At 35.3% G+C, this 27817-nt stretch overlaps 1 long non-coding RNA gene across 1 annotated transcript; it reads left to right on the plus strand.

Moving 5' to 3' along the window:
* Positions 1-1786: 1786 nt before the first annotated feature.
* LOC110098716 lies at positions 1787-26957 on the plus strand. Its single transcript, XR_003699941.1, has 4 exons — positions 1787-1862; positions 1992-2154; positions 23731-23838; positions 26875-26957. It is a non-coding gene; the product is annotated as an uncharacterized LOC110098716 (long non-coding RNA).
* The last annotated feature ends 860 nt before the right edge of the window (positions 26958-27817 follow it).

A 27817-nucleotide genomic window follows, 5' to 3' on the forward strand; every position in this document is an offset into this window, starting at 1 on the left:
TGGGCAATTCTAACAAATTAGAAGAAGTCTTCAACCATTGCAAATTTATAGCCTAACAAATTGATAATTTTTAGGATCTTGAGTAAGAGTTGCTCGAGTGATATTTGGTTTAAAAAATTGTACACCCCACATCTTTTATTAAAATTGGGTTAAAAAATGGGAAATGTCAAACTTGCTCTTGTATTATGTTTAAAAATTCATGTGAGTTATTCTGTTATTTTTGGATGCTTGGGAATTGAGTGATAAACTATCCTTTGAAGTTAGTGAAAGAGGTGATGTTTACTAGAGGAAAGTAAGATAACAATTGTAATGATATCTCTTCAAAAGTAGTAAAGAACATAGAATATTTTGCAACATTTCCATGGCTAATTATAAGAGAGCCTATTAACTTGAATAAATAATGTGCTTGGTCGGTTCCACAACCCTTGGTATGAATCAAGTTTCTACATCCTAAATTCTACCTTTGCCAAACCTTCGAGATCTACATGACAAAAGCATTTATTGGTTGATCTTGATATTTTTAGGATAATAAGGGATAAAGTCTAAGTAGAACTCCCCAAGGAAGATATGGATCCTTGCCTTGAAATAGAATTGGAGTGATGACTCCTGGAATCATGCGATGTCAACCCTAGGACAAACAACTTATTCTTATTCTTAATGGAGAAGGAAGAATATTGGTAGCTTGTATGGATTATCCTTTTCAAATGATCTTACATGTGGTTTGATTATGTTGAGGCGATGTAGTTATTATATTGTTCATTATGTAAGTACCTTTCATGATCATTAGGATGATCTATGCAATTATTAATCTTCAACAAGATCGACATTCACAACACAAAAGATGATGTTTGATCCAAAAAATTTCAAGGAAAGATATAAAGATCTTACTCAATAAAGATCAAGATGGAATGATAAATAATAGGTATCATTCCATCAACTTAATTATAAGGAAGCAAACAAAACCGCTTTAAGCAAATAAAATGAGTAGAACCAAGCTTACAAAGAAATAATTTAGAAAGAAATAAAATTTATAAAGAATTTTAATGAAATTTCATATAACTTTTTATGATGCTTTTTTTTTTTGGACATATATTTACATTGTGCATGCTTGCCTAGTGACCTCATATTTATATGTGAGGATCAAAGTAAGATTTTATGATTTGATATATAATATAGTTATATACAAGCTAAATATACTATAGCTAGCTATGTATCATACTAGTTAGACATGTAGTCTAATAGTAATTATTAGAACTTTATATGACTTTATATTAAGGACAAATACCCTTGATATGATCTTCTAACAAGAACCCATAGTTGATTAATGAGTACCTAATGAGTTGCTTGCCTTGACTTATGGTCAAAGTCGCAAGTACTTTAGGCGCCTTCAGTAGCTTAGTACTGAAGGCTGAATCAGAGCTAATTCTAGGACAATTTGTTCAAGATTCAATTTTGTGAGAATTGAAGTTTTGAGTTGTTTTAGGTTTGCATGCTTTGGGCTGTAGGCAATTGAATTTTAGACTTCGTTTGAGATAATTTTTTATCATTATTTTTTCAGTCTTTAAAAATTTTTTGTATGAAATAATTACTAGAAGTAGTAAGAAAACTATTCCAATCAAAGCTCTAATCTCAATTGACTTTTTTTGAACTTGATTGAAGTCTTTGTATTGTTATTAATATGACCTAGCCAAATGTGAACATGCCAAAAAGAAATTGAAAAATTATGGTCCAAAGGTTTGCATAGGTTGGAGCTTAATAAATAACACCCGCTGCCGGCCATTGACTACAGCCGACGCGGATGCCTCCCAGCAACAAAGACGAGTCTGTTCATTCTCCTCGCTCCCAGGGCTCCATATATGTAGGTAAGAATTGAATTCACATTCCTTCATCACTCTAATTTTAAGGAATTCAACTTGAAATTAGCCGCTTGGATTGGATAATTCAAAGTTCGGTCGCCCTAATGTTTGGAGTAATCCTTATTCGACGCTCAGATGGAGCCCTAAGAAACTGTCTCCTCAGCTACCAAGGAAAACCCCAAACCACGTCTTTTTCTTCTAGCTCGTCTGCACCTCGGTTTAATTTCCTGTAATACTGGACTGTGACTTGCCAGCTGGAGTAGTTCGTGTAATGGTGAGGTTTTCCACTTCGAAGAAGGTGAGCTTGCAAGTTTTAGAAGTTCTTTTTCTATAGTGGCACAAATTTACTAATGTGATCACCGTTCAACTAATTTGAGATGCTGTTCTATCTCATCATTTGAAATCATTGTTATTTTTTAATTACAATTAGCACTAGTGTAAAAAAAGGAAAAAAAAAAAAAAAGAATAGGGGTTTCCTCTCGTCTTTTCATCCAGGATGAGAGTTTTGTAGCATTTTAGATTAATTTCGAGATAAATGAAATATGTCTTACTAATCACGATTTGGTTTTTTGCTCACCTCGATGGTAATCCAAAAGCTGCAAAACGATCTTTATGGAAAAGAATAAGGATGTCCTAACCTAAATTTTTTCTTGACATAAACACATTGAATTTATGGCTTAGATCGACAGTGCAGTATTGCAAACATTTTCAAGGGAAAAAGCGCGAGAGAGTATCATAATGTTTTTTTTTGAAATTGCATTTTGATATATGATATATCATATGGTTGATAATTTGAAGTGAGATATATAATTTGATTCGAGCTACTTAGGCTTAATAACTTGTCATGCACCCTGTGGTGTGATTCATTTCTTTTGGTAAAGCTAGGAACCTAGCCACTGTGTAAGCCTTCATGGCATTTTGAGGTACTGCTTTTAGAGGGTAAACCATTCATAAAAAAATAAAATTGTGAAACCATGCAGGCATACGATATTCTAAGATGCTACGAATATTTGCTCTGATCCCAATGCCTCATCTTTAAACTTTATCTAGTTCCCCAATATTGCTAAGCCTCAAACTAACACATTTCAAAGAAGCGTATCTCCTACATGGGTGCAAGTTTCTTTCTTTTTATTTGGCTTACTCTTCCTTGAGAGGCATATCTGAAAAGGTTTCCATCACAAGCTTTAAAAGTTTGCTCGATCAACAGTACAAAATTGAGTGATCCATGTAACTTGGCTTTGATGTGGCATTTTGCTTAACAATCGCTGTGCACCATGAAACAATATTATGGAGTCGTGAGTAGTGAGGTTGAGTTTGGTAATTGTTGAGTGCAACTATTCTCCTTTTGAAATGTTTGATTAACCTATCCATGGTTAATCATGATTACTAACCATCACAGAGTGGTGGTGTTGTAGATTAGGTAGTAGTCATACTTTCAACATTATGTTGGTAACATTAAAGAATTTGTGTTACACTCTTACCAAATAGATTGGTGGTCAAGCTAAGTGATGGAATTATTGAATGTAAAAAATCCTAATTAGAGTATTTGACAATCAATTTTCATGGTAATATCTTTTTCTTGAACATCTTATCTATGAAAGTTATTGTACATAGTCTCATAGAAAACCCTTATTAAAGAAAGCCTGTGTTAAATAAAAACCCTATTGGTTCGACAAGATCATACGTCATCATATTCGAGTAAATTTGATATCATAATGATACAATTGTATTATGTGTTTCATTAGTTTTGGATCAATAATACCATCATAGGATTATGATTTGAAATTGAGGTAACACTTTAGGTTAAAAAGTTGACTAAGCTCTATCATTGTGGGTAGATTCAAAGTGATTTAACCATTTCTTGTCAATTCAATAACTTTTTATTAGCTTTAGCTAGTTTTTAATATTTTTACTTATTTGCAAATTATTATAGGTGCTGAAACCACCCATTAATAACTCAAACCTTTTACTTGCTCATTAGAACTTAGCGATGGCTATCAATGTCTCCAATTAACTGAGTATTCACTAGATAAACCCACTCGAATGCTCAAGCCTATTTTGAAATTAGGAGTTGTGTTTCTAGAAAATCAATGTAAAAATTTGATATAATGTGCCCCAAGTAACCAACCACAAATAAATATTTCTTTTTGTCTTAAGATTATACAATATATCATCACACAAAATAAGGCATGATTGCACTGAAAAGCACTAATTTCTTCTTTTTTTGACTTAACGTTTTATTATTATTTATAACAATTGAGGACACTCTATATATACAAGTGCCAGACTCAACATTTAAGTTAGATTCTTCTTACTTGTTCCAGTAAAATTTTTAAAATGTATGGTAATATCCATCAAGTTGTTACAATATAACCCTTTAATATTTATAATAAAACCTGTTTTGTTCTTGTTCAATAGAGGATTGGCCATGTTAAATTGTATCAAATAAGGTCCATGTTCAAGCTCTTCTATTATTGTTGCTGAGGAATTTTGAGAGAGGAAAAAATCATATTTGCCTTAATTCATAGAAATTGTACAACATTAAAAAAAAAGAAAAAGAAATTGTACAACATAAATAGGAGATATGAGAATAATCTCACTCCTTGAATTAAGGTGACTATTCCTTAATTGCCGCCACTAAAATACAAAATGAAGTAAAAAAAAAATGTAACATGATACTCAAATCCCTTATCCTAGGAAAAACAAAAAAAAACTAATTTATAGTAACTAATTAATTACAAAATTCTACACTTTCCCTCTTGCTTAGCTATAAATATCAATTAAGCTTAGCATGGAGTTGGGGGGAAACCAGAAGTATGAGAGGAAAAAAGAAAACAAGGAGTGAGAGGCCGAATATCCTCTCAACTTGCAAAAGGGAAGGTAGGGAAGAGGAGAAAGGCCGGATGACCTTCCAGTTGTAGTGTAGGGGAGTAGACAGCCAGCAGTTGCGGTTGTAGAGGGAGGGCATCATCTGGAATGTGTTACAAGACACCGAGGAGAAGAATGGGGAAGAACAAACCAAGCCTTGCTTTCTTTATTCTACAAAAAAAAAGGGAATACAAAAGGAGGGAACCCTTATTTATAGGAGTTGAACTCATGTTGATTCCTAAAATAATTACAAACAAAACACCATAAAAAAACGAAAAACATTGGGATCAGTCAAGGACGAAGGGATGAGAAAAAAACCTAATATTCACCGCCTAAATCACGCGACTCGCGGACGAAGGGACGAAGCCTAACCTCGCTTGATTCGTTCAACGCCCCGTTCAACGTACGAAGGGACGAAGAAGCTAGCCGCCCTGTTCGAAGTTTTATCCCAACCGCCCTATTCGACGACAGCCTCGAGCCCGACGTGCATTTCCAGGCCAAAGTCGAAGCCGAATCTCGCCTCCTCTTGCACACAAACTGCACGTATATCTTCTTCCTCTAATTATTCCTTTTATTATCATTTTCTTCTTCCCTGTCTTCTCCCTCTCCTTCCCAATCATCTTTTAATTTATCATATTGATTGAGAAAAAAAAAGGTTTTAACAATTTTATTGTAAATGTATGCTTATTGTTTTAGTGCAACCGAAATTGCTTGTCATACTTGTTGCTTTGCTTTCATTATGATCCACCCCTACATTTAATAGTTCTGTGGGCTATACAACCGAAATTGCTTGTTGAAATTTTCAGGTTCATGTTTTTTCTAGGTATATCTTCTTCCTCCCATTAAATAATTGCTAGGTTGTTGTTTTGTTTTCTAAATAATTAAATTTGGCACAAATTTTATGGAGAAATATTTTTAGAAGATTTCAAAGATTTCAGATGAGACAAACAAAGAGGACGAGGAGCAAAATAAAAAAATAAGTCGCGTGAAAATTGAATCATCAAGAAATCTAGAAGTAGATTTATAGAACTTTCCATCAGATCATTGTTTACGAATTTGTTTCTTTGAATTTACACATAATATTCAAGATCAAGTTCGACGGTCGTACTTGTAAAGAGGTCTGTTCCAACATCGTAATCATGAATTTCCCAAAATTAAATTTGGGGTAAAGGATAAACACTTCAATGCTGCATGGTTTGATAAATATTCTAACTGGTTATAGTACAATATATGCAAAGATAAGGCATATTGTTTATATTGTTATATATTCAAAGCAATAGGTAGAGGAAATGAGGATGAAGATGCAGTCAATAAGAATTAAATTTTTAAATTGAAAAAAAATCAAATAGATTTGAATTTCATTTTGTAGGTTATAATAATGCGCACAATAATGTACGATGAAACTGTGAAAATTTAATAAAGCGAAGTCAACATATTAATTTTGTGTTTCAGAAGCAATCATATTATAACACAGTTGCATATTATATTTGTATAAATACATATATTGATAGTGTACGTTTTTTTTAAGACAATGACTAGCTTTGACTCACATCAAAAAATAAAATAAAAATATTCGTTTGTTACAGTTTTTGACTGAACATAATAATGAGATAACTAATGTGACGCTTAAAATACTCAAACAATTTGAAATTAGCTGCACTAGATATTCAAAAGGATATCATAAGAGCTATATTGTTTGTCGTCATAGATTTCATAAAAAAAGAAATTGGAGACAATTATTTTTTTATTTTAGTTGATCAATTATACGACATATCTTCAAAAGAGCAAATGACTATTGTGATGCGATTTGTTAACAAAAAATGCCAGGTAGTTGAATATTTTTTAGGCATTGTTCATGTTCTAGATACGACGACTAAAAGTCTAAAAAGATCAATTAAGAATTGCTTTCAACTTATGTTTTACATGTATCAAAATTGCATAGTCGAGAGTATGATGAAGTAAGCAATATAAGCAGAGAGTTTAATGATTTAAAGACGTTGTTTCTCACTGAGAATAAGACAACACATTACATTCATTGTTTCTCACACTAGTTTCGATTAACCTTAATATTTGTTGAAAAAAATCATATTCAAAATGCTCTCTTATTCACAGTAATTTCGAATATGATGAATATTATTGATGTTTCATGCAAACGTCGTGACAAACTTCAAAATAACAACGGTAGATGACTAGTGGAATTACAAAAATGGAGAATTTGTAGCTAGACAAGGGTTGAATAAAAAAATAACTTTGAGGCGGTCAGGTGATATATGATGGGGATCACATTATATATCAATTGTAAGATTGATTACAATATTCTCCTCAGTTATTGATATTCTGGAGGTTGTTGTTGAAGATGGTATAAGTTTTGAACAGAAATGTGAGGCATTCACATTATTAGAGTCAATGCAATCATTTGAATTTTTATTATGCTTACTAATGATGAAGGATATACTTGGTATAACTGTTGAGTTGTCGTAAGCTTTGCAAAGAAAAGAACATGACATATAAATGCCATGTCTTTGGTTCGTATATGTAAAAAAAATGCAATATATGAGAGATAATAAATGGGAAGAGTTCATAGCCAAACTAACTTCTTTTTGTCAACAACAACAACAACAACAACATCAAGCCTTTATCCCACTACGTGGGGTCGGCTATATGAATCCTTTTTCTCCATTGTGTCATATTAAAAGTCAAATTCTCGTTTAAATCTAATAAAGAAAAGGTCATTCCAAATATTTTCTAACCAAGTCTTTTTAGGTCTACCTCTACCTTTCTTAACATAAGTAAAAAAATAGATATTCCTCGCATGAATGATAAATGGGTTGCTCAGGTACAACCTCGTCGTAGTGCTCAAGATATGACAAATTTACATTACTTTCGAGTTAAAATTATCTACAAAGTTATTGATATGGAGTTAAATGATCTTTTCACAGAGACGAATACTGAGTTACTTTTGTCTATTGTTTGTTTGAATCCAAATAATTTTCTTTGTGCTTTCAGTAAATACATATTATCGAATGACACATCTTTATCTATTTGATTTTAGTCCCGTTGAATTGACAATTCTAGACAATCAGTTGAAAACTTGTATCATGGATATGCAGTCTGATTCACAATTCTCATTGTTAAAAGATATTGATGCCTTGTTGAGACAATGATATAGAATAAGAAGGATATTTTATATCATCTTATTTTCAGGCTATTAAAACTTAATTTAGTTTTGCCGGTTGCAACTGCAGGAATAGAGTGAACATATTTTGCAATGACTATCATTAAAACTCGACTGCGAAATATGATTAGAGATCAGTGGATGAATGATACTTTACTCACCTAAATTGAGAATGAAATATTGGATTGTATTGATAATAATGTAATTATTAATGTTTTACAAAATATGAAGAGGAGACGCTATAAATTGTAAGTGTTTTTCATCTTATATTTAATATTCAATCTTCTAAAAAAAATTTTAAAACTGTCAATGCTGGTCCTAAGCCTGGAGGAAAAAAGTTGAGGGAATTTTTTTTTTAAAAATTTGGGCCCCCTTTAAAAAAGTTTTTGGCCCCATCACTGACTTGAAGGCCGCTTAGATCCAGATAAATTCATTAGTTGGTGCATACCATTGAAAGGATCTTTGAATAAAAAAAGATTCTACTCAACCGCATTATGAAATTGGACGGATTTATGAATATAAGGAGATTATGCTCGATCACATTATCAAATTGGTGGTCATTAAGCTAAAAAACAATGCATCAAACCACATGGTGGGAGAATCTAGGCAACGAGAAGGAATGACGTTCACTTCTTGGAACAAAATGAAAAAGGAAATGCTGCAAAAATTCTTGTCAAAGCACTATCGACAAGAGATGTTCAAACAATTGCATAATGGAGAAGTATGCCATTGAATTGGAATAGCTAGGACTGAAATGTAACCTAATAGAACTGAAATAAAATACTATTGCCGGTTTCTTGGGGGATTGAACCAATCTGTTGCCAATGTTGTCTAATTACAACCATATTGGACCTTGCCGATATCATTAACCTTGCCATTAAGGTGGAAAAACAACAAAGGCAACGGAGGACCATCGACAACAAACACACATGGGGAACAAAAGGGCCAACTATGTCCATTCCAACCTCTGGCCGCAAGATTCAAGTTGTAAGCCGCATCATGAGGCATCCAAAGTAGATCCCAGTGACCTCATTATTGACCAAAAAGTATTTTAAATGCCACAATTTCGGGCACCTTGCATCCAACTGCCCTACTCGCCTGTTAGTCTCACTTTTGGAAGATGTTCAACCAGAAATTAATGCTTCATTGGACTTGGAAATCGAAGAAACCGACCAAGAACAGTTGTTGGCAGTAGATGAGGGAGAACTGTTGGTTGTATGACACTTCTTGAACCTTGATTATAAACTAGAGAAGTGGCTGCGCCACAACATCTTTAGAACAAGATGCATAGTTCAAAATAAGGTATGTACTCATGTAATTGACATAAAAAATTGTGAGAATGTGGCATCCAACCAAATGGTATAAATTTGAATCTCACCACCACACTACACTAAAGCCCCAATCAACTCACTTGGCTCAAGAAGGGAAGCAAAATCAAAGTTACAAAGCAATATTTGGTTTAGTTTTCCGTTGGAGGGAAATTTGAAGAACAAGTGGGGTGCAATGTGGTTCCAATGGATGCATGCCATATACATCTAGGGAGGCCAGGTTGATTCAACTGCAAGACCAAGCACGACGGGTTTCATGACACATTCCTTCCATAAGGATGGACAATTCATGGTATTATTGCCCTTAAAGGAGGTGACCGAACCCATTACACACCAACCCGACGTGGTGCCTCAATATCTCTTTGTGAACCTATAAAGCATTCGAACATGAGTTGGCATTGCCGGTTGTTGGAGCCAATCCCAAACAGGTTCAACCACTGATGCCATCCAGGTTCAACCACCGATGCCAACCAGCCCCTTTTACTACAATTCACATAAGTCTTCTTAGATTCCTTGCCTAGGGGACTACCACCAATGTGAGAAATTCAGCATGCTATCGATTTTGTTCCAAGAGCAGTCATTCCTAACCACCCCACCTATCGGATGACAAAAAAAGAGTATGCCAAATTGCAAAGGCAAGTAGATTAGTTGATTGCTAGCAGTTTAGTCCGCCCAAGCACTAGTCTATGTGCAATCCTAGCCCTCCTTATACCCAAGAAGGTGTTAGACCGGTCCAGTCGGTCTGTGCGGGACAGGCCCAGCGCTAACTTGACAGAGAAATCTCCGCACGCTGGGATGCCGAGTGAGCCGCACACTGTGCGGGAGCTTTTTAGGAAGCTTTTTTGGAGGGTTTTGAGAGGGAAATTTGAATGTAGGGATTGTTTAAGGATTTCCTTTTGATTTGTATGCATTAAATAGTTTGTTTTCCTAGGGTTTGGGCATATGGAATTTAGCTGAAATTTGAGATCTCTTAGATTTATGTTTTCTTTGGGCTCTAGCGGCGTCTAGAGATTTGGGAGAGATCAATCATCTTCTTGAATTGAGGATCAAGTGTATCTTGATATTTTCCATGTTCCTTTCATCAAATCATACAAGTTATCTACTGTTTTTGTGGTTTTTGTGTGGACTTTTGTGAAGATTTTCATTGTTTTCCAAAGATTGATAGGAAATACTTGAGAACTACAAGTGTTTCCTATCAAATTGGTACCAGAGCAAGCCGTGTGACTGGTGGAGGGCTGATTTCGACAAATTTCAGCGGTGATTAATTGCTCGGAAGGAAGGGAAATTGTTGTTTTTGAAGTTTCAAATCCTGAATTTGTGATTTTACAAACTCAGGATTGTGATGGTGGCCAAAAAGGTTGATGCTCTGGAGGAAAGACTTGCAGAGAAGATGAATCAAATTAAAACGATGGTGGAGGAAAGGATTTCCTCAATGGAAGGGCAAGTTACCGATCTACGAGACATGATGAAAAAGATGGTGAAAAGCATGGAGGGAAAAAGTACAAATTCTGAAATTCGTAGGGAGGAAGAGGAGATGGAGATCGTGGAAGGAGAAGGAAGAAGACCCCATCTGGAGCCTGTCCAGAGAGAAGAAAGAGGAGGATATGAGGAATGCCAGGAGGGATACTATGGTTGTCGAGGTGCTGATTTTGAAGACAGAAGGGGGGATTTCGAAGGGGGTTTGAGCTATGGTAGATCAAGGGAAGACCAGGAAACATTGGGTGCACCTAGCACTTGGGTGTGACATCCCAGACATTTATAGTGAAAGGATTCATCGACATACTTTTCTTCTTATTCTTTCTTCTCGCTCAGATCAATGCAGACATCCAGAAATGATAATTGCATTAAAGAAAACTAATACATCATAAAACTATAATTCACATTTCATAGTTACAATCCCAAAAGTGGTGTCCAAAAGAATATATACAATAGCCGCACATGCTACAAAACAATACATGAACTAAAAATTACGAAAACTATACTAGTGGCTGTATGAAGCTTCATGCGGGAGGCTCTGTACTTGAAATCATTAACCACATATAATGAGCTTAAATAGCCCAGCATGTCACCAAAGTCTACAACTGAAATCAAAGCACGGTACGGAAGCAATATGCATGTCAATCAATCAAATCAATATCAGTCACTTACACATGATCATTGAATTGATGCAGATACGGAAATCAGTACAGAAATAGTAATCAATGCATAAACAGTAATCAGTACAAAAATAGTAAAATCCTCAATCGACTGTAGAAGAATCAGTAAACAGTATTAAAGTTTGTAAAGCTCAATAAATCATTACGTGCGTCAAATCAATAAAGAAATCATCGGATCAATCATATCAGTCAGTATCAAGAGAAATAAATTCCGGTCAATAATATCAATCGATATGGAATCACATAAAACAATCAAATCAATACAGTGTGAAGAACAGTTAAAATCACAGCAATATAGTAAAAACATAATCTATATCACGTGCTCGGTGTATTACATGCAATACAGTTAATCTATATCACGTGTTCGGTGAATCACATGTTGTCAGTCTTATCAGTGTATCACTTGTATCAGTCAGTATTTGATGTATCACATGCTATAAGATCAGTACAATGAATCAGTAGTATCAGTGAATCAGTAGTATCAGTGAATCAATAGTAGAATCGGTAAACAATATACAATATCAATGAAATCGTGCAGTGACAGTAAACTCATAAATCCGTCAGTAATTCCATTTAATATCAATAAATCCGTCGATGTCAGTAAATTCATACAGAAATCAATAAATCCGTCGATATCAGTAAATTCATACAGAAATCAATAAATTCGTCGATATCAATAAATCAGTTCAATATCGGTAAATCATAAAGTAATCATATGAACAATACTTTACACATGCATTCCATTACAATTGTCATACTTAACAAGTATAATCACTGGTTATTAAGGCGTTTTTCAAGGTTAGTATCGATGTTAGTAATCCGTTGGCTCAGTAAATAGAGTCGTCATCCTTGCCCGTCGGCACAGTAATCTCCTTATAACTCCCTTCAGTAATCACGTGATCAGTAGAGGATAACACCAATCCCTTTTTAAAGGAAAGCCCGTCGGCCCACCATCCTGTACAGGTCAATCTTCAACAAACGGTTCAACCAGTCTTTACTTGTCTTTCAGTAATATAACTGTAGTAGATTCAGATCATATATTCACATTCATATACATCTCATTAATGCATTGCAATCAACAAACACGATTTAACTCAATTGAAGAAAATCCTTAAAATATCGTACAGTCGACATAAATCCCAAACAGGATCAAAATACACAGTTTCAGAAAACTACCAAATTACCAGAAATCGGATAAAACATAATTTCAAAGCTTTACTTGTACTGAAGCAATATTTTTCGACATCCAGATAATTTTCTATTTGATAAAAACTCCACAGAATTCAAAATATCCGGTGAAAACTTTCCAGAAAATACTCAAATCGTGCAAAATCATCATTTCTATAACATACCAAAAGTTACGCGGTAAAAGTTTCGTCAATACAAATATATGCATGTTTTTCGGTAACGGAAACACAAAACCGAGCAGAAAAATACCAAAAACACGAAATCTTCGAATTCAGAAATAGGATTCAGAGTCCTTACAGCAAGACAAACAATTCTTCTAACAGCGGCGTCGAACAAAAATCGCACCGCGGCCTCCAAAACCAAGCTTTTTTCCTTCTTTTTCCTTCACTTTCTCTCTTATGCTTTTCTATCTCTTTAAAGTATCTCAAATCATCTATTTAATAAACTCGATCGTCCCGACGTTGTTTTCCATTCGTCCCGGGACGAAACTCTCTGGACACAGATCGTAAAGATGATAATGGATTTCGTCCCTTGACGATGCTCTCGGGCAAAAATTCGTCCCGGACGAACTCAGGTTCGTACGGACGAATATGCATTTTACTCAGTTCGTACAGGCAGTTCGTACGTACTAACCATACAGATTTTCACAATTTTTTTTTTCAGTTCATCCCGTACTAAGGTCAGTTCGTACAGACTAACTGCACAAAAAATGAAATTATGTGGGATTTTACATTGGGAGAGAGGAAACTATGGAAGAATCCGGGGCAATAGGGGCGACCAAAAGGTGAGGAAGTTGAAGATGCCCATATTCGAAGGAGAAGATGCGTATGGGTGGATTTACAAGGTGGAGCGATACTTCGCCGTCAATGGACTGATGGAGGAGGAGAAGCTGACTGCAGCCGGATTGTGCTTGGAAGGAAAAGCCCTGTCGGTGGAGAGATCAGATGAGGCCTATCAGGAACTGGAGAGAATTCAAAAACTGTATAATAGAACGTTTCCAAATCAACAGGGGAGGAGATTTCTATGAGCAGTTCTTTGCTCTGGTATAGGAGGGATCAGTATCAGACTATCATGAGCGGTTCGAGTACCTGGCTAGTAGGATGGAGCGATTATCAGATATCGTATTGGAGGGGAACTTCATGAAGGGGTTGAAAGCAGAGATCCGAGCGGAAGTGAAAGTTCTAATGCCTAGTGACTTGGAGGAGGCAATGAAGTTAGCACAACTGGTAGAAAATCAGAATAATCTGGAGAAGGAAGCCAGGAGCAACAGCTCAGGAGGATCTTACAAGACAACGACCACTCTTTTAGCACCCAAGGGGCATGCATCAGTCAACATTAATGAGACCACCAGGGAGAAGCCAGTAGGAGGGAGTGTGGATAACTTCAAGAAGCTCACTGAGACAGAATTACAGGAGAAGAGGGCAAAAGGGCTTTGTTTCAGATGTGACGAGAGGTATACACCAGGGCACAGGTGTAAGGACCGAACTCTTCAAGTTCTTACTGTTTATGATGAAGAAGGAATGGAGGGTGTCGTCTTTCCACCTTGCAGACAAGGTGGATCTTCGGGAGGGGAGTATTATTAGATCGGTTCAGCCGGTCTGTGCGGGACTGGCCCAGCATGAACTAGGTGGAAAAATCTCCGCCCGCTGGGATGCCGAGCGATCCGCACACCTTGTGGGAGCTTTTTAGGAAGCTTTTTTGAGGGTTTTGAGAGGGAAATTTAAATGTAGGGACTGTTTAGGGATTTTCTTTTGATTTGTATGTATTAAATAGTTTGTTTTCCTAGGGTTTGGGCATCTGGAATTTGGCTGAAATTTGAGATATCTTAGATTTAGGTTTTCTTTGGGCTCTAGCGGCGTCTAGAGATTTGGGAGAGATCGACCCTCCTCTCGAATTGAGGATCAAGTGTATCTTGCTATTTTCCGTGTTCCTTTCATCAAATCATACAAGTTATCTACTGTTTTTGTGCTGACTTTTGTGAAGATTTTCGTTGTTTTCCAAAGATTGATAGGAAATACTTGAAAACTACAAGTGCTTCCTATCAGAAGGATGGGTCTTGATGGATGTATATTGATAGATGTGCCATGAATAAGATCACCATCAAATATTGCTTTCCCATTCCATATCTAAATTACTTATTTGATCAATTGCACAAGGCCTCCTACTTTTCAAGAATCAACTTAAGAAGCGGGTATCAAAAAATACAAATTTGACAAGGAGATGAATGAAAGACCGCATTTAACACAATTGATTGCTTGTATGAATGGACCATGATGTCATTTGGGCTTTTTAATGCACCCAATACCTTAATGCAAATGATGAATAAAATCTTCAAATCCTTCTTAGGCAAGTTTGTTGTTATTTATTTTGATGATATCTTGGTCTATAGCGGAACATAAAAGAACACCCACAACATCTCCAATTGATATTTGAGGTACTCCGAAAGTAGTGGCAGAGCTAGAAACTTTTTTTAGAGGGGGCCCAATTTTTTAAAAAAATTTTCCTAAACTTTTTTCATTCGGGCTTGGGACCAACATTGACAATTTTAAAATATTTTTGTAAAAGATTGAATACTAAATATAAGATGGAAAACACTTACATTTTATAGTGCATGCTATTCATATTTTAGAAAAGAGTAATAATTATATCATTACAATACAATCTAATATTTCCTTCTCAATATAGGTGAGTAAATTATTGTTCATCCACTGATCTCCAATCCTATTTTGCAGCCAAGTTTTAATGATAACCATTGCTGAAAATGCTCTTTCTACTTCCGTTATTGTAACCGACAAAACTAAAGCAAGTTTTAATAGCTTGAAAATAAGATAATATAAAATATCATTCTTGTTCCGTATCATTGTCTCAACAAGACATCCAATATTTTTTAACAATGAGAATTGTGGATCGGACTGCATATCCATGATATAAGTTTTCAACTGATTGTCTAGAATTGTTAATTCAATAGAACTAAAATCATATGGATAAAGATGTGCCATTCAAATTAATCTGTCTTTACTGAATGTATGAAAAGAATTATTTGGATTCAAATAGGCAATAAACAAAAGTAACTTAGTATTCGTCTATGTGAAATGATTATTTAACTCTTGAAGTTGCATATCAATAACTGTGTAGAAAATTTCAACTCGAAATGGATGTAAATTTGTCATATCCTGAACTTTACGACGAGGCTGTCTCCGAGCAACTCATCTATCATCCATGTGGAGAATATCTATTTTTTATTGTTCACAAAAAGAAGTTAGTTTGGTGATGAACTCTTCTCGTGTATTATCTCTCATATCATGCAGTCTTCTTTTACATATTCAAATCAAAGACATGACATTTATAATATCATGTTCTTTTCTTTTAAAAGGGTGTGACAACTCAATGGTTATATCGAATGTATCCTTTATCATTAGTAAGAATAATGAAAATTCAAATGATTATATTGACTCTAATAATACGAAAGCCTCACTTTTTTGTTCAGAACTTACATCATCTTCAACAACAACCTCCATAATATCAATAGCTGAAGAGAACATTGTAATCAATCTTACAATTGATTTATAGTGTGATCCCCATCATGTATCAATTGACCGCCTTAAAGTTTTTTCTTGATTCAACCATTATCCAGTTACAAGTTTTCCATTTTGTAATTCCATTAAATTCCTCTCCCGTTGTTTATCTTGAAGTGAAACCCCAATAATATTATTTATATTCGAAATTACTGTAAATAAGATAGCAATTTGAACATGATTTTTTGCAACAAATATTAAGGCTAATTGGAACTGGTGTGAGAAGCAATGAATGTAATGTGTTACCTTATTCTTAGTAAGGAACAATGCCTTTAACTCATTAAACTGTCCGCTTATATTATTTGCTTCATCATATCCTTGGCCACACAGTTTTAATAATTTTTAACCATATGTTGAAAGCAATTCTTCAACAAATCTTTTAAGACTTCTAGCTGTCGTATTTGGAACATGAACAATGCCTAAAAAATGTTCAACTACCTAACCTTTTTCATTAACAAATCACACAACAATAGCCATTTGCTCTTTTAAAGATATGTCGCGTGATTGATAAACTAAAATAGAGAAGTAATTATCTCCAATTTTCTTTTTGTGAAATCTATGATGATAATCAATATAACTCCTGTGATATCCTTTTGAATACCTGGTGCAGTTAATTTTAAATTTTTAAGCACCACATTATTTATCTCATTATTATGTTCAACTAGAAACTGCATAATCGAAGAATTTTATTTTAATTTCTGGATGTGTCAGATTTATCATGTTCTCTGAAAGCTAGTCATTGTCTTAAAATAAAACGTACACAATCAACATAAACATTTATACCAATATGATATACAGTTGTGTCATAATCTGATTGCTTATGAAACACAAAACCAATATGTTGACTTTGCTTCATTAAATTTTTACAGTTTCGTCGTGCATTATTGTGCGCACTATTATAACCCAACATGAAGTTCAAATTTATTTGATTTTTTCCAATTTGAAAATCCATTTATTATTAAATGCATCGTCATCTTCATTTCATCTACCTGCTGCTTTGAATACATAACAATTTGTCTTATCTTTGCATATACTGTACTATAACCAGTTAGAGTATTTATCAGACCACGGAGCATTAAAACGTCTATCTTTTGCCCCCAAATTTAGTTTTGGGAAATTCATGATTGTGAGGTTGGAATGGACATTTTTGCAAGTACGACCGTCGAACTTGATCTTAAATATTAGGTATAAATTTACATATAGGAATTCACAAATCATGATTATATGGAAGGTTCTCTAAATCTACTTTTAGATTTCTTGATGATTCAATTTTTACGCGACTTCTTTTTTCGATTTTGCTCATTGTCTTTCTTTGTTTGTCTCATTTGAAGTTTTTGAAACATTCTTAAAATATTTTTTCATAAAATTTGTGCCAAATTTAATTATTTAGTACAAAACAATAACCTAGTTTAATGGGAGGAAGAAGATATACATAGAAAAAATAAAAATCTAGAAATTTCAACAAACAATTTCAGGTGCATAGCCCACAAAACTATTAAATACAGGGGAGAATCACAATGAAAGCAAAGCAACAAGTATGAAAAATAATTTCTATTGTACTAAAACAATCAACATATATTTACAGTGAAATTGTCAAAACCCTTTTTTTTTTATTCTTAATCAATATGATTAAATCTAAGATTTTGGGGAAGGAGAGGGAGAAGATAGGGAAGAAGAAAAGGATTAATGGGAGGAAGAAGATGTACCTGCGGTTTGTGTGCAAGAGGAGTCTGGAAATACACGTCGGGCTCGAGGCAACCGTCCAATAGGGTGGTTGGGATAAAAGCTTCGAATAGGGTGGCTGGCTTCGTCCCTTTGACTGTCGAATAGGGCGTCAAAAGGATCGAGCGAGGTCAAGCTTCATCCCTTCATCCATGAGCCATGTGAACAGGACGACGAATATTAGGTTTTTTTTTCAGCCTTTGCCCGAATACTCGAATAAAAACTCCCGCTTGAAGGAGCACGTGCCCCGTGGGCCCCCCTTCAATCCGCCACTGCTTCAAGTTCCAGAAGTTCAATCTTGATTCGAAAATCTACATGGGGCTTTCTTGGTTCACATCTATAGTAATGAAGTGGTGGCTCTTCTTCTCCACTAAAGACTTCTTGGTGGAAGGTATTCTCTTTGTCTTCTTGATGGCCTTCTTCATTTTGATGTTTGATTGGATGATGCTGATGCTAAATGACACCATGATTATGGGAGAACAAAAGAAAACATGAAGGAATGAGAGGCTGGATAGCCTAAGGTCGGCCACCACCTGGAAGGTGTTCTAGGATACAGAGGAGAAGAATGTGGAAGAACAAATCAAGCCTTAGTTTCTTAATTCCACAAAAAAAAAAAAAAAAAAAAAAAAAAAAAAAAAAAAAAAAAAAAAAAAAAAAAAAAAAAAAAAAAAAAAATACAAAAGGAGGGAACCCCTACTTATAGGAGTTGAACCCACCTTGATTCCTAAGATAATTACAAACAAAACATCATGAAAGGAAACCCAAAAAACTGGACCGATCAAAGACAACAGACCGATTGGCTGAATTAACCAATAAAGGGTAGTGTAGCACTGGCGTCATTAGGTCTTCAAAGCTCTTTCTTGGTAGAGCTTTAATAAGATTATCAACTATTTGTCCATAAGGCTACTACTTCTAGTTTCCAATCATAAATTGGTTTACCATGTTGACAAGAAAGCTGATACCTGGTCCAGTGTGTGACCGGTAAATTATCATTCTAACTAGCTCTTTGTCCATAAGGCTACTACTATTCTAGCTTCCAATCTTGTTTGAAGTGTTCATTAAAGTTTTTGCTAGTTTGTAAGTGTCTTTTAGAAGATCCAGAATATATTTTTGCTAAGAGACCGATATTCTTTTTCTTGATCGAGCAACTTCCATCCTAAGAAAATATTTAAGATTACCCCGCTTTGTTCTCAATTTCTTTGGCTAGGAATCTCATCATCTTGTAGAGTTCCTCCTCATGATTCTATATTAAAATCTTATCATCCAAATACACAATAAATATATCCTTCTTGTAAATAAATGCTTCAGTAAACTTGAATTATGAAGGTCAACTTCAGAGTCTAAAAGTTTTCGTTTGAGTAGTTCTAAAACCGAATACATGGAGTGCAATTTTAGTAGTAATAGATCTAATGGGGGTTTGTGATTTTGGTGGACGATTAAGTCATTAATAAGAGTAAATATTTTAGATATCTTGGATCTATCGTCTAGAGTGATGGTGAAATAGATGGGGATACTATTAGTAGATTTCAAGTTGGATGGTTGAAGTGGAGGAATGCATCGGTCCGGTTGTGTGATAGAAAAGTACCCCTCAAACTTAAGGGAAAATTCTATAAGATGGTGGTGAAACCTGCAAAGCTTTATGGCGCAAAATGTTGATTATTAAAAGAAAAGCATACAATTAAGTTAAGTGTTACAGAGATGATGATGCTCAGGTGGATGAGTGGCTTTACTCTTAGAGATAGAATGTGAAATGATCATATATGTGAAAATGTTGGAGTAGCTCTAGTGACATTAAGATTTGAGGGAGTCGTCTCAGATGGTTTGGTCACATAAAACATTAGCCTTCTGATGATATGGGTAGGAGAGTAGATATATTAGATTTGACCTATGTTAAGAGAGTTAGAGGTAGACCTAAAAATACATAGTTAGAAAATATTAGAAATGACATTTTTTTATTAGATTTAAATGAGAGTTTGCCTTTTAACAAGATACAATGGAGAAAAAAGATTCATGTAGCCGACCCCACGTAGTAGTTAAAGGCTTGATGATGATGTTGTTGTTGTAAATGAATGCTGGACAAACATAGTATGATCATTTTGACATTGAGAATAATACGATCTTTTCAATGTCTTGGTAAATCTATCAAATCTTATTTTTGGGAATGTTTGAGCACATACAAAGATTCCTTGAGCTTAAAAACCTTGTTGGCATTAGCATGCATTATAGAACCGGAAATAATCTCTATCTAGAGCGCTTTTTCCATATCCACATCTACTAGTGCATTCTTCACATTTAGCTGATATAGTGGCTAGTTTAAAATTGAGTCAAGCGATAACAACATTCGGACTATATTCAAATTGGCTAGAGGAGGAAAGTTTTCTGGTTATCTAATCTATTGGATTGAATGAAACCTTTTGCTGTGAGTCGAGCCTCAAATATGCTCTTCCATCTGCATTTTATTTGGATGCGAAGAATCATTGGCATCCCATTAGGCATTTTCCAGTTGGCAGTTTATATAATTCCCAAGTCTCATTCTTTTCTAGTGCTTGAATCTCTTCCTGGAGAGCTTTCCTCCATCTTGATATTCTAAGAGCTCCATGAATAGATTTGGAAATATGTACTTTATTAAGGCTAGTAACAAACAGATGGTGGCTAGGAGATAATCCGTTGCAAGAAACAAAATTATAGATGGGATGGCTAATACACAACCTTACAACGGTAAAATAAAAAATCATTATTAGATAACTCAATGAGAGTGTATTCATGACCGGTAGTGAATTCTCACAAGGATCTAGAGTTGAATCACGTTTGTGGCCTTGTTTAGATGCTACATGTTACTCTCTCACTTAATCGAGTCTTGTTTCTTCTAGAACAGATTTGTAACTCACTGTGACCAATAATTTTTATGGAGATAGGACATTTAGGAGTTGAATTTTGAGGATTTGTAGGACTGATTTTGTGTTTCTGTTTAGGTGGATTTTTGATAGGATAGATTTGGGTTTGGGTTAAGTAAATGATCCATTTGAACCACAGGGGTCATATTCTATTGGAATCTGAAAGAGACTTGTAAAGATTGTGAGATGAGCGAGAGGTATCAATCTCCCAATATTGATATTCTTGTAAAATTCTCCCCCTAAATTTTCAATTTGGGCTAATAAAGCTGCTACTTGAAAAAAATAATCATCCATGAAGTTTTAGGAATTTATTTTAAATGGAGCATAACATTTATACCATATTTAGTTTGGAAAGTACCCGACATAAATACATTTGGAAGCTTTGGGATCTAATTTCCTTTGGATTTGAGGATAGACATGTACAAATGCAGAGTAGGGGTGTCAATATTTGACCCGACCCGAACCCGACCTGAAAATTTTGGGTTCGGGTCGAGTTCAGGTTAGGAATTTCGACCCGTTTATAAAACCTGGTTGGGTTCAGGTTGACTCGTTTGACCCATTTTTAATTAATTTAGGAGGGTTTTAAAAGATTGTTATGAAATAAGTAAATGATATTTCTAAGAAATAATAAACATTGTTGCCCAAATTAAATTAAGCTTGATTTATTTTAAATTGATTGAAGTAAATATTATCTTAATTTGATTTAGATTTAAATAAATTCAATTAAATAAAAAATTTTTTAGTAAAACATATTCGAAGCGGGTCGGGTTCGGGTTCAGAAAACTGTCCTGTTTGCAAAAACGGGTCGGATTCTGGTCAGGTCGAACAATGTCGGGTTAGTTTCGGGTTGGACTCTTACTTGACCTGTGACCCGATTTTGACAGCCCTAATCCAGAGCACCCAAATACTTTAATGAGAATGGTGGATATGATTTGGGTATTGGGGTATGAATGGAGGACAGCAGGATGTATGAAAGTAAAAATGAGAGAGCGAGTTCCTTACAAGAGATCTGTTTTTTCTTTTTAACAATTTCATTTTGTTGGGGCCTGTTAACACATGAACTTTGAGGAATAATGCGCTAGCTCATTAGATAATCACAATGGCTCCAAAATATTCTTTTGCAATGTCAACTTTTTAACACCTATATTTTTATATAGAATTTATGTATGGATCATCGTAGTGCCAAAATTTTTGAAAATATGACCTGCTTCAAATTTTTCTTTCTTGAGAAACAACAAATGTCCGTTGTGTGATCAGCTATGAAAGAAATGAACTATCTAGATCCAATGACATTCTTCATTATAGATGGTACCCTAACATTATTGTGAATTAATGAGGAAGTATGGGATACTTTGTAATGTTGAATTTAAAAAAAACTATGATTGTGCTATGGAAATTGTCAAGCATCACATTGTCAACCTTTTGGGATTTTGTCACTAAATAATGAAAGAGTTTTTGTGGAGGTAAACAAAGTTTGGATGACCCAATCGAGAGTGCTGTAGCATGATTATACATTTTTTTTAAAATAACTCAGAATTTTTACCAGATTGACTATAGTATCCAATACATTATTTTTGTGAGTTTTACACTCTAGAGATTCATCAACTTTGAGGGGATAAATCACTAAGCACACGTTAACACTATTAATCATCTTCCTCGAATCCAAGTCTTAAAATTCACATGAGTTTGAGGAAAAGTTAAATAACTTAGTTGAGTTCATGAGTAAGTTTGTGATGGACTAGTCCCTCCTGGACTAGCCACTGCTGGGCCAATCAACATGTTTGTCCTGTTTTTCTTTGATGACATCTTGGTGTACCGCAGGTTAGACGATAAGCATTTGGAGCACTTGAAGGTGGCGATTGAGGTATTACGGGAACACCAATTGCAGAAAAACTTGAAGAAGTGTTGCTTTGCACAGCTTAGTGTGGAATGCTTGGGGCACGTGGTATCTCAGGAGAGGGGAAAGCTGATCAGGCCAAGATTGAGGCTATGCTGAAATGGTGACTACCTAGGCCTTCCCTAGGGTTGAACGGGTACTACCGGAGGTTTGTGAGAAGATACAACACTATAGCTTGACCACTGATGAAATAGTTGAAGAAGGATAGTTTTATGTGGGGAGAGGCAACGACCTAAGCCTTTGAGTAATTGAAGAAGGCCATGAGCATGGCAACTATCTTAGCCCTACCCGGTTTTATTCAAGTTTTTGTGGTGGAGATTGATGCATCAGGGTATGGATTGGGGGGAGTGCTTATGTAGAATCACAGGCCCATTGCTTACTTTAGCCAGGTGTTTACAGCTAGAGTGGGGCTGAAGTCAGTCTAGGAGTGGGAGTTGATGGCCATAGTGTTGGCCATTTAGAAGTATCGACCTTACTTGTTGGGCCGACATTTCATTGTCAGGATAGGCCAGAGGAGCTTGAAGTACCTATTAGAGCATAGGATGGTGACAGATGAGCATCAAAGGTGGATTTTGAAGCTGTTGGGATATGATTTTGAGATCCATTATAGACGACTGACTCATTGTCTAGATGTCTAGGGGAGCTCCAGGAGTAAGTCATTTCGGTCCTTTAAAATAACAAAAAGAACTTATTCAAACTAACTTGGAGAGAATTCCATCTGTAATTCTAACAATAAGATTTTCTTGGCATCGGTTATATGAGAAGAAAAGTGTCATCTCCCATCTTATGCTAAAAAAATCCCCAAGAAAACAATCCTTGTGCTCATTTTTTGTTTGTTTATGAGTACTCAAGAAATTATCTTTATGACATGGAAGCCTTGTTTAAATTATGTTGGAGGTAGGTGTTCGAAGCAATTAATAAAATACCACTATAATATCTCAACTTGTTCCTTACTGAATGGACTTGAGTCGAATTTTGTGGTGGTTTCCTCGATTGAGATAAGGTTTCCATTGCTTTCTTTGTTGAAAGGAGGTATTGAAACTATCCATATATTGCTTTCTTTGTTGAAAGGATCATGAACTACCAAAGGAGTGGAAGCACCAGCGACCTCATTCACCTCAACAAATTTCCGACGATCCTTCAGAATCTATTCATACTTGTTCTTCCTTCTATATTGAGGTAATTTTTAGCATTTGTTTCTTTGGTAAACCTAAATTTTTTGCAAAAAAAGATAAATTTTGGATGATAGCCATGCACGGACTTTAACGAATTCGAAAAAAAAAGAGTAATTTTTTATCTAATGATCTTACATTTGATGTTGATCCCTAAGTCAATATCAAATGGGGGCTTCAAATACTTGCCGACTTCATTGTCTCTCACTTTTCCCCGCTAATTTTGAAAAATTATTCTGCGCGGACTCGGACGGCATCCGGAGATCAATCAGAACCCTCCACGTTACTTTTTTGTTGGGTACCAGTGCTCGGTACCGAATGATGTGGCACGTTCTTTTTGATCTCCGGACCATCTGGTGTCCGCACAGAATAATTTCTCGCTAATTTTAGGGTTTAGTCAAGGTACAAATCAAACACATGCAGCTGTAGACGTTTGCTACACATCCAAGAAAGATATCTAGATATTCAACTGCTTTTTGTTCTTTATTTTTAGTGCCAAACAATGAATTTCCTCACAGTTATATACTAAATTCAGAAAAAAAAAATATCAAGCACGCATAAAGAGAAAAGCTTGGGGAAGGGTTGAATGAAAGAAAGTGTAATCTTGTTTTACCAAAAGCAAAATAAAAAGGGAAATCAAATATGTCATCAATTCCGATCTGCTCAAAGTGGAACTGTTTTTGAAAAATAGTATTTTGACATTTTTATTAGGGCTTCGTTTGAGACGGTTTTTTATTGTTCCTTAAAGTCAGTTTTTTATTTCTTCTTAAAACAGCTTTTTAATATAAAAAATTTTGTACTAAAAAATTATTTTTAGTAAAAAAGCACATAAGACTTTGTTTAAGATAATTTTCTTTATATTTTTTAAAATAAACTTTTAGTACAAATATTTTCTGAATTGAAATTTTTTGTACCAAATAATTATTTTAAAAATCAATAAAAAAAGGGCCCCAAATGAATACTAAGACCCACACTGGAATAAGCTTTATTGGTCTTTAGTAGCCAATTTATAATGTGTATTAAAATATCTAGCAGATATGATGGTCTCTTTGTTCAAGTAGTTGAGAATTTTGTTCTTCTTTAAAGAGATGTACATTTGAAATTGAATTGGTAGGCTTTTAGCTTAGCATTCAGAATAAAAATCTTGAAGATTTTTTTTTTTTTTCCAAAATCTGAATGCAACAAAACAATGGAAGAAAGTATCAATATCTTTCCACAAGATCAAATTCTCATAGTCTATCAGAGATAATATCAAGATGAAAGAGATGGCTGTAAAGGAAGACAAAAGTGCTTATTAATGAACAGCTTTGTAAGAAGTAAAGCTTCTAGTTAAAATTAGGTAGAGGACAAGAAACAACACCATTACCAAATAAAGAATCCTACCAGTTTCATCACCACTAAGAAAAATGAGAAAAGGAAAGAGAAGATTATAGAGGTGAGAGGAAAAAAAAAAAACTAAGATTTTCCAAGTAGCAAATCGATATTGAGGCTTCATTTGGGTCAGCTTTCTAAAATAATTCATTTGGGTCTGCTTTCATTGAGCTTAAGCCTCCAATCCACCTCACTTACAGTCTTTGATCCATAAGCAACCAATCGAATCCCTATCTGACTCTTCCTCCCATCCAACAGCAAACAAAATCCAAAGATTGTAAGCCTTGCAGCCGCGACTTTCACTTCTTGTGCTCGACCTCCAAAGCTCTTGATCCGGCTCCCACAATCCCGAACTCCACTCACCCACCTCCCTCGATCCCGATTCACACTTGATCGAACCCGACATCTGTAGCTGTGCCAAATCTAGTCGCAAGCTTCGGCCAAACGCCCATTCTTTCTGTGCTGAGGCCTCCAACAGTAGCCGTCGGATCCCGATCCTTTCCGCTTCACTCACCAGCTTGTCCACATCTTTCTCTCACGACTGAACAAATCATCTATTCACTGTTCTGACCTTCTACCTCCCCACGGACCCCACCCCCTCCATATACAGCTTCACAACCCAACACCTCTTCTAGTCCAAGCACACCATTCAGCCCATTTCCTAAACTCAACTTCACAAAATCCAAAGTCATTTCTTGGTTTTCTTGGTTAATCTCTTTATTATTGTTATCTTTAAAAAGGGGAGAAAAAATAATGGTGAAATATTTGTGTTTTGTGAACGTCATCGTCCCTGACATTTCCACTATCGTCATTACCCTCGACATCATCAACATCGCAGCTGTCGACCCCTTCACAAAGGTATTATGACCCCTCAAACCTTAAAGCTTAAAATTCTACGTTTAGCGCTATCGGTGGACCCTACACGCTCTCATAGCATGCTAAGAGAGAACTCGATGCAATGCTTGCAATGAGGTAGGTAGGCCTCTAAGCGCTTTCATAACGTGATGAGGACAAAATGAAGTATCTGTGCGTGCCTCATTTGTAGGATTGAAGACTACGGTTGTGGTGTCACCTGACACCTATCCTACATGCTCTCGTAGTGTGATATAGAAGGCCTAGCTCCTGGAATTTCTCATAAACGGGGGAGACGCTGAGAGGCAGCCAAAATTCAGAGCATAGAGGACCTGGATTTGAACTGAGTGCGGGGGACTTGAACTAAATAAAACTATAAGGAACATAATTTGGAATCACAAGGACCTTGATATAATACTTAGAATAAAATTATAATTTCTAAAACAACAAAATTTTAAATTAAATGCAAGTGAACATGCAAGAACCTGTGGTGGATAAAGAACCCTAAGGGCAACCTGCTTGCAAGTAAAGATAAAAATGGAAAATATGACGACAAGCTTACAAGCAAGAACACAAAATCTATAATAGGATCATCATGTTGACTGGATTGTGAACATCGACAAGCAAGTTCATTAAGTTGAAGAGAATGTATAATTTGCAAAGTTGGGCTGTCACACCAGATAAATCAATAGTAAAGGTTGCGGGCCACTGGTAAAATGAGGTAACAAATTTGCAATGTTGGGCTGTCACACCAGATAAATATGTATATTTGCAAGTGATATGTAGGAGGCTCCTAACACACTAAACAACTTATTTACAGGTTAAACTACACCCAGTAGACTGAATGCTGGCGAAAATGACAACATGCATGAATAAGCCAAACTGTGTTGTCAATGTGCTACAAATGAAATTCAATGCGTTGGTTGGTACGTTACGCCATCGGATCCATAATATCCATGCAAGGGAACAAAAGGCATCCACAGGCTTTCAAATGAAACCCAACGCATCTCTCAATGACAGTCATTTGCACAAGCTGATCATTACAAAACCATCCCCCATGCATTAAAATATGCACTGATGCATTCACATCATGTATATATACATTGCAAAATACAAAACACATCATGCAAGCACATTATCCAACATGTAAAATGTGATGTGCAGCAGCAACATGCTACACCGACATGCAAATGCATCATGTACTGCATGAAAGCACTAAATCATCATTTAATGCATTATATAAGCAAACATACAATAAATGTAACATCATGCATGCATATCATGTAAATATGCTATATGTGTTAGCACATTAAGCCGCTACATATCATATCAACATATCATGCAAGTATGACAAAGCAATGCACAAATGCATATGTTAACATACATGCATATATGTAATTAAATATCAGAATGGGCATTGACGAGTGTATTATAGGTACACACATGATGTCTGAAGATGATGCACGGGTCAAGAAGTTAACTTAAGTTCGAGTCTAATACTTCTACATGAATAGATAGAAGTCCACACGGATCGAACTATCAAACAAATATATGATCGTGACATTGATCGGGATATTCTTTTTATACATGCATATTAGGCATTTAAGGTCTACAATTAAGAAAAAATCACTAATGAAGGTATAAAGCATATAACGAACCTGATCCTCTATCAACAAGTAGGCAGAGTTGACAAGATTCAACCGACAAAACAAAACTGTCCATAAATATCCTGGTGATGGTCGTGTTGACAAAAAATCTCAATT

Source organism: Dendrobium catenatum, unplaced genomic scaffold, assembly GCF_001605985.2.
Source record: "Dendrobium catenatum unplaced genomic scaffold, ASM160598v2 original_scaffold_274930, whole genome shotgun sequence".
Taxonomy (NCBI): Eukaryota; Viridiplantae; Streptophyta; class Magnoliopsida; order Asparagales; family Orchidaceae; genus Dendrobium; species Dendrobium catenatum.